We start from the raw sequence: 8,959 nt of genomic DNA, 5'->3' as shown, positions 1-8,959 counted from the left end.
TTTAATTATATGGCTAACAATTAAAAAAGGCTTGAAAGGATATTCTACTTCAAGAATCTTAGGATTCGACTTTGGGAGACTTTGATAAGTTTTCAATTTATATATGTAAATCTATACAACTGGGCTTGTGCATGCCTTATGTTGACATATTACTGCTTTCCAGGTATTTTTCATTAAGTTCAATGCCAAAAGCTCCTGAGTTGCAGATTACTGGAGGCCAGGAAAGTAACCTAGGCAAGTATTGCTATATGCTTGCCCTCATCTTACACTTTTTACGAAGCACTTAGGGAATTAGCTACGCTTGGAGACAGAATGCTAAATTAGTCTGACCTTGCCTCTGACCAGGTACAGCTGTTCTCATGTTACTTAAAAATGCTGACATTTAACATTTGAAAGTCATTTTTATAAGGCAGTATTACACTATTTCCTTGTGTAAAATGTTAGATCAATATTAAAGCAATTCCAAGCATGATGTAATGGAAATGTCTATTATGTTGCAGAATGTTACATAGGAAAGGCTGCAGCATGTGATACTTTAAAAACAGGGGAAACCACCTATATTTTCACATGGACAGTTCATGAGCTCATACTCTTTAAGACATCAGTGCCTTCGGAATCAGTCTTCAGATACTTTAATGTGGGATACTAGAAAACGAGAAGCAGACTCAATGTGAGGACAACAAACTTACAGAACAGGAGGCAGGGACCCCGGGTGAGAGCAGTCCTCTTCCATTTCCACATGCTGCTGACGTGTTTATCTACACAAAGATGACCGGCTATTGCATAAAAATATGGTACACCCTGACATTTTAAGGTTCTTATTGATTCATAAAGTTTTTTAAATGGAAGTTTTTTTTGTAGGTGGCTGTGGCCTTAAAAGTCAGAAGTACCCACTGACAACATCTGGTGACCTGTCTTTATAAAATAGCTCTGCTTCTTTCAGTGTGGAGAGAATGTGTATTTTAGGAACTGATGAAAATACCTATCTTTGACTTCACATACTCAAACAAGATTTCAGTATGTAATGCACCATGAAAAAGATCACCTAATTATAGCAAATTTTCATTAACTCACCTGATTCCTGCCTGTACAGTCTTAAGCCATTCATCAGGTGGCATAGCCTATTAATATACCTCAGCTTTAACATCTGTATGCGCAGGTTCAGTAATAATGTTCTGCATCTACCTTTATATATATTGCAAATGTATTTTATGAGGAGATTCAAACCTGACTCACAGAATAAAGCCACCCACAGACTGTTCCTTAGGTCTTGCAGACATTTATGCAGGTGTTGAACTTTATACATTTGAAATAGCTGTTGACATTTTTTCCTATTTTCTTAATGAGCAATGACCTTTAAAAAAATAAATGAGCACAGAAAGTCTGTCATATTTTGAACATCTAAATAACTACAATATCTGAAAAAGAACGTTGTTGTATTTACTTTTATATTTTCTTCCGGCTTTCTTCTCACCTCTCATTTGATTACTCCAGACTGGGCCACAGCCGTGGTTCAGTCCACTTTACTCTTCACTGATCAGGGGGTTCAGAGGACTGATACTGAAATCCCATGGTGGGTCAACAGGAGCCTTCAGCCTGGGGTAATCAGCCCGGGGTGCAGCTTCAGGATGAGAAGGGACATTGACCTGTGCACCAGTGGTTGTTGCCCTCTCCCTGTGCAGCAACAGCACTGCTATCTGAGAGCCTGCAGCCCCATCCCCAAGGTGGGCCAGTCTCCATGAGGTAACTGTGAGAGCAGGACGGAAGGCTTTCTGAGGCATTGCTGATTTCCTGTGTTCTCAGAGGGTTTGCATTATATGACTTCCCTAGGCAAATAAGAAATCTGAGTAAGATCCGTGTCCCCATGTAACATCCATTTCAAAAGCTTTAGGAGTGTATGAGTGGTGGGATCTGACTGTGCAGGCTGGCAGGGACTGAAAATGCCTGGTGAGCAATGTCACCAATCACATCAGGATATGGCTGAAGTTGGGGACCAAGAACAACATTGGCCCTATGAGACTCCCAGCTGATGCCTTAGGGATGCATTCATGCTGGGGTCATCAAGACACTTCTCATCAGGTACTAAAGTCCCATGTGCACTGATTGAGGCCACATTTGACTACAGATGATAAACCCTTAAAAAAAGTGGGGCATGTGCATCTTTGTGGCCTGCTCTGCCCTCCCCAGCTTTTGTGAAGCTTAAAAAAAGCTTTTCTGTAACTACACTGAAATGACAAGACTTGTATCTCCAAGTGGTCTTTTCTCTATTTGATAGAACTGGAAGATTCTGGCTTCTGAGACTGAAAAACTGTTTGGGAGGCCAGATGAACATACATTCCCTTCTCTAATGCCTCTGTATCAAGGCCATAAAAACTTTCCCCTTCCCTGACTGCAGCAAGCATGCTTCTTTCCTATGAAACAAGATAATATTCTCCCTTTAGGATAAAGAAATCCCATCTCTTGTGGTTGTTCTTTCTTTCTCATTGCCTTCTGCAAGATCTGTGAAGCTAGCATGGAAGGAAATGTTGATTTTGCAAGTCCTGGGCAAGCTATGCCTCAGAAGACCTAATTCCCTGAGTAAAGCTTCCCTTTGATGAACACAGTGCTGGATTAGTGCTGGTTGCCTTCCCTCCCCTACAAAATTCATCTTCCTAGCCCCCTTGACCATGCAGAGATGCAACCTGTCTTGAAAATGTTATTTTCCCATTGCTTACAATGGACCTGGCCATGCTTCTCTTTGGCAGGAACTAGCTGTGATGGGGCACAATTAGTAGAGTGGAGAAAAACCTGAACCTTTGAAGGCCTCAAAAATTCTTTGACTGGCCGAAAAGAGCACATGACTTTAACAGTCAAATTTTTTTTTTTAGTTAAGCATAGTGGAGATGAAAGAACAGGCTACCTAAGCAAGCAGAAAGATGTTTCAGAGAAGCATCACCAAATTACTTAGGTAAAACAGCACAGCATTCAGATGGTCAAGCAGTAGCAAACACAGTAGTATGAACACGGGAATACCACTAACAAAGCAACACAGAAAGCAAAACACAAGTGAGAAAATCTCACCAAGACAGGACAAGATCTCAAACCTCTTGGAATGCTTCTGTGAGACTCTGTCACATGTATTGTCACATACGGTGACAATTGTTGGTGTCTCATCCATCCCCGAGTGCCAGCTGCAAGGCTGTGTGATCCAGTGTCCCTCTTCTCCTGCAGGGTTAGAGTATCTCTCCAATGCTGCTTCCACGCAGCCACAACTGTTGGTTCCCAAGCCTGCAACCAGCAGCTATAGCACAGCCTTGTGTCTGTGCCCAAACATCTCCCAAAGCTGCCTGCTTTTTCAGATCCCTTTTGCTGGATTTGTACATAAACCTTCATTCAGCTGGAGGCTTTATTCCTAGTTGCAAGAGAGCCAGAGTAGGGCTTAAATGCACTTGCATAGATAAGCTGTGCATCCAGGGCAGGGAGACAGCAGAGATGCTATTGACAGACTTGGCTGAACTGTTAAACCTCTGCAACACCAGACACATCCTGTAATTTTGACAGGATGTGGGTATGAAGCCTGCTTTATTTTACTTTTACTGAATAACAAATTTGCATAAATGGAGTTTAACTGATCAGTCTATGGAAAACAGATCTGCAATGTTCAGATTTAGATTCCTTATTCCTGTTTACTATTAGCTGAAAATACAGAAAATGTATGATGGCACTCCTTTCAATAATGACAGTTTCTTGCAGAAAACAGCAATGAGAGTTAAAGATTATCCATCTTCGTTTCAAGGGAAAAATAGACTTGCTTTGGGGCCTGTGGGACATCTTTTAGGTGTTAGGTGTGTGTGCTTGAAAGCCTGGCTCTTTTTTCTATTTATTTCAGTCTAATAAAAGATGTTAGATCTCCTTGAATCTTTGACTCTTTTCTATCCTTAGATCATAATTACAAAAAATTACTTTCTACAGAGGCGAAAATGAAGGACTTCAAAATGCCTTAAAAAAGAAAAATGAATTCAGGAAGGGCTATTTTTAACATGTTAGGCACAGATTTTTTCCACTTGAGATAATTAATCTGTAACTTTTCCCACAAAATACATGTCCAAAATTAACCCCCCTCCCACCAAAATGAGGAGCTTGTAACAGATGGAAAAAAGTCACACGACTAAAGGATTGGTACTTCACATTAAATGTCTTTTTCATAAAACAGCAAGCAGCATATCCACTTCATGGCAGTCGTTACTACTTCAAAGTACTCTAAGCAGAATACAATTATAGTAAAAAAAAAAAAAAAAAAAAAGAAAGAAAAATACTTTTTCTGCTTCTGAAAAGAAAGTTGTCAAAGGAAAAAAAAAAAAAAAAGTCTCCCGTGAAGACAGATCCTGATGAGATGTATGATCTTTTCTGTTCTGGAGAGGGGAGGGGAGAGAGAAAATAGAAGAGAGGAAACAGATAAAGCAGCCCCAGGATAACAAGGTTTGTGTGAAGCAGAAAATCGTACCCTTTGAGGGTCATTTTCTTTGAGTTGCTGCCTCAGGGAGACAGAAGGCAGAGATTAAACATTGGAGGGAAAGTCCACATCTCCTTGCACGGCATCCCTCTGCCCTCACATGCCCTGGAAGCAGAGTCACCTCGGCCTTCCCGGGAATGCACAGATCCCGGCAAACACTCTGTGCACATCAAGTCGTGCCCTTTCCCGTCGACCCGCCGGCCCGAGATCACCGGCGGGAGCAGTGCTTCGGGCGGGCAGCTGCGCGCCGAGCTTCGGGAAAAAGCCGTGCCTGCCCACGAGGAATAACCGCTCCCAAGGCGAGGGATCCGTGCTTCCCGCTGCCCTTCCCCGAGGGAAGCACGGGCCTCCCGCCCCCCCCCCGCCCCGCCGCGCAGCGTGTCCCCGCGAGGGGGCGCCCCAGCCCCGCCGTGCCGCGCTCGCCCCGGCCCCCCCTCTCCGTCCGCCCCCGCGGGACGCGGCGGGACGAGGCCCCGCAGGGGCAGGAAGGCGCTGAGATGTCTGTTTTCCGTTTTATTTGTGATAAAATAGCTGTTCGTTATGCAGAGAGCGAGACAGTGAAGCCCCCATCCCATCCACATTCCCAGCCTCCAGTACGATCTGGTGCGTAGGGACATGGTTTAGCGGTGAGCTTGTGGTGTTCGGTCTAAGGCTGGACTGGGTGAGCTTTGAGGTCTCTTCCAGCCAGGAGACATTCTGTGATTCTCCGATTCTCCCAGTATATTGCTTTTAAAACAGGTTACACTTAAGTTACTGCTAGTTCCTTAAAAATATACATTTTTAAAATGCAATGGCATTAGTTGAGCTGTTGGGCTGCTGGGCATGAGGGACACTGTTTCAAAGCACACATACAGGAATTGAAGGAAAATGTTGTAGATCCCCCCTGGGTTGAACTGCCCCTGTGTTGTGGAAGTGGAATTGTATTCCCTTGATGTGGGATTGGGACAAAAAAACCCAAGACAAGCAGGTGGAAGGCAACAGCGCTGGCCTGCACGTGCGGGTTTAAATGATCCTGCTGCAGCTCACACTTAACGCCAAAGTTGGTAGGTCAGACCAAGCCCTTTGGCTGGCTCTGAATGGATTAGCAGTTGCTGAAAACCCTGCCCAACAGTTTCATTTCCATGGCCTTTCTGGAAGAGGCACTTTCTTTGCTTCGCACAAGAGTTCTTCTCCCCAGTGTGTTCTGAGCCAGGAGTGGCAGGACCGGCTGGACAATGCTGACTGTGTTGCATAGTAGCCTTTTAGGTTTCAACCTTTTCTTCTTCATAGGGTCAAAGATAAACCTCTCAGATGCTTTGAAAAGCCTGACCCCTGTCTCTGGAAATACCTGAAATGTCCAGCCTGGATCAAAGAAACCTTTCCTTCAAAAACATTGTCAAAACAGACTTTTTTTAAAGCTTTTGGCTCTGATGAAAGCTGAATGATGAAATCGGTGTTCATTTGATGGGAAGTGTTCCAGCCAGCTCTAATAAGGAGCACTACTTTAATGACAACCTTCAGTAACAAAACTCTATTTTGGCTCCTTTATGTTCCTACCACTGTACTACCTGGGCAATCTCCCAGTCTTTAATGTATTTTTTCCTCACAGTATACCTGGAAAATCCTATTGTCCTGACTTTACAGATGAGAAAAGGGAACACAGGAAGGTGAGGCAACCTACTAAAGATCGTACAGTAAAGTGTGCAATGGAGAAAAAAAAATCATTCCCCTTGTCCAAAATCGTAAGCTAGTGTTGCAACTTGGGTTACCTGGTGCTATTTTTCTCTTACATGACCCTGATCTGCTCTGTCCAAAATTTGAGACTATGCATCTGATCATTTGTCCCATACATAAGAAATGTAAGAGAGATACAACTTGTAGGTGAGGTCTATAGGATGTTCTGTTGGTTGTTGGGCTAACCTGAAGGAGCTGGTATTTATTTACAGAAAACTGTCAGAAAAAACACACACACAAAAATATCCTTGTGTTTCTCTCTGTCCCTACTTCCACCCTGTATTTTTGGGGCTTCTGTGAAGCTTTTAGCAGGCAAGGAGATCTCTCCAAAAAACAGGAAAATGAAAGAAACAACCAGACAGTATTTGGTTCACTAGAGAAAAGTATCACAGTTTCTTTCAGGAAGCAGCAAATACTATATCTAACTAGGAAAGAAGATCACATTTGCTTATGTTGTTTGAAATACATCAATGCCTAATTTTGTACCCTTGCCTGATAAGGCAAACCAGCAGCCTTTTATAAGTGAGGGTGAAGGATACTTTCCACTCGACTTCAGTTTAAAAGCACTTACAGGATTTCAAACAGAGGAAAATAAACACAGTTTTCTGGTGTGAAACGCAGTCCATAATTCAGAAGACACTGAGGATACAGGGTACAGCTGCCACAGGCCAAATATGAATCATCAGGTATGATTTTGTTCTTGAAATAAAATGTAAAATTGATGATGTGATGTTAGGTATATTCCCATGTTCTTTGTTTATATTAACTCCTTTGTAATTTTGGAAGTTGAATTAATAATGAATTAATCATAGAATGGTTTGGGTTGGAAGGGACCTTAAATATCATGTAGTTCCAACCCACCTGCATGGGCATAGACACCTCCCAATAGATCAGGTTGCTCAGAACCCCATCCAACCTGTCCTTGAACACTTCCAGGGATGGGGCTTCCACAACATCCCTGCACCAGCTGTTCCAGCATCTCACCAGATTTATACTGCAGAATTTCTTCCTAATGTCTTACCTAAATCTCCCCTCTTTCAGCTTCAAAACATTACCCCTCCTCTTACCACTACAGGCTCTTGTAAAAAGTCCCTCCCTGGTTTTCCTGTAGCCCCTTCAGGTACTGGAAGGCCTCTATAACGTCCAGCCAGAGTCTTCTTTTTTCCAGGCTGAACAGCCCCAATGCTCTCAGGTTGTCTTCATAGGAGAGGAGGTGCTCCAGCTCTTTGATCATTTTTGTGGCCCTCCTCTGGACTTGCTCCAACAGTTCCATGTCCTTCTTATGCTGGGGACTTCAACAACTAGATACAGTACTCCAGCTCTCACAAGAGCTGAGTAAAGGGGGAGAATCACCTCTTTTTTTTTTCTTTTTTCCCCCTTCAGATTTAATGTGGTGTTTTAGAAGTTAGAACACCAATTTGTGAGGATAGACTCCATTTGAGAGGCAGAATGTAGAACGCAGGTACCCATGGAGCTGAAGCACCTTCTTGATTTGTGCAAGGATCTGTGAATCCTCTGCCTTCTGGTCTGCCTTATTGCTCCATTAGCTCATATTTTTCCTTTTTAGTGTCAAAGATCTTACCTTCCTGGTTCTTGGGCTTACACAGCCTCTTCTTCTTAAAGTACCATCATTGAGATGCTTGGGAATTTTCACTTCAGAAATATCAGCCTTTGTAGATGTAGTACTAACAAATTTCTGATGGGCCCTACACAGAGGGACATGATGGATAGCCAAGGGTCCTGTAACAAGCAAAAGGCCAGTATCAGGCTCCTTCAAGAAGATGACGTGCTTGCCCCTCTGATGCCAGTGAGGAGATCAGGACAGTTCCTGGAGTAACAGAACCCCACAGCCTCCTCTTGTGCTGGCAAAAGGGCTTTTTGCTGTCACTCAGAAGCTTGCAAGGAACATCCTCATTGGGATAATATCTGGGCATTATGCAGATTTAAATACATGACTGCCTCCATTCTTGTCTCCACCAGCCAGCTTGGTGATGGTTGCATGGGGCTTTTCTTTCTTTTCCTTTTCTGTCTTACTTTCCAGAGCAGTGTCCCTGTCCCTTCTTTCAGGTATATGTGGCTGACCAGGAATATTTCCCAATGTCCCAGGACAGAGTTGCATCTAGCGTGATGCTTCTTAACCTGCTTCTTCTTCTTGTTACCTACTTCCTTCTGGATCACTTTCTGCTCAGCCGTCTTCTTCTCACCCATTTTCTTGCTTGGCTTCTTCTCACTGGGTACCTTTTTGCCTGACTTTTTCTCATCTACCATTTTCCCAGGAGGGAAAGGACATTTTCCACGTTCCTATTTATTTTCCTGTCTGCAGGTGACACAGAAAGATCAGTGTAGAGATTTGTGGTTTCCTTTTGCTTTCTCTGTTCTATCTTAGGCTTGAGTATCCATAACTGGATATTATTATTTGCATAAAGTATTTACAGAAGGGTAGTGTCTTGATTCTGTCTCAGAAAAGAATAGTTCTTATAATGTAGGTGCAGACCTACTGACATTGAAATGTGCTGCCTCCCTTTGTAAATAATTTCAGCACTGCAGTACAAAACTGCCTTTATAGAAGAGCATAGAACTAGAGAAGAAGGAAGGCTCTCAGGTAGCTATTAGCTGTCTTCCACAACAAAGAGACTGAGGAGGGTGAAATACCTGTGGTGGATTTTGGAGGTAGAGTATTGTCTTTGGTACTCACTGAAATCCTCAGCTGTATCTGATTGGGATTGACCTGTTCTTGTGGTCACAAAGTCATGG

General features: G+C 43.1%; 1 pseudogene; it reads right to left on the bottom strand.

Moving 5' to 3' along the window:
* Positions 1 to 7,561: 7,561 nt before the first annotated feature.
* Positions 7,562 to 8,473, bottom strand: LOC127382822 (60S ribosomal protein L6-like; annotated as a pseudogene).
* Between the last annotated feature and the right edge of the window lie 486 nt (positions 8,474 to 8,959).

The sequence above is a fragment of the Apus apus genome, chromosome 3, assembly GCF_020740795.1.
Source record: "Apus apus isolate bApuApu2 chromosome 3, bApuApu2.pri.cur, whole genome shotgun sequence".
NCBI classification, from domain to species: domain Eukaryota; kingdom Metazoa; phylum Chordata; class Aves; order Apodiformes; family Apodidae; genus Apus; species Apus apus.
Note: the sequence above shows the minus strand (reverse complement) of the source record. Positions and strands in the feature narration are given on the sequence as shown.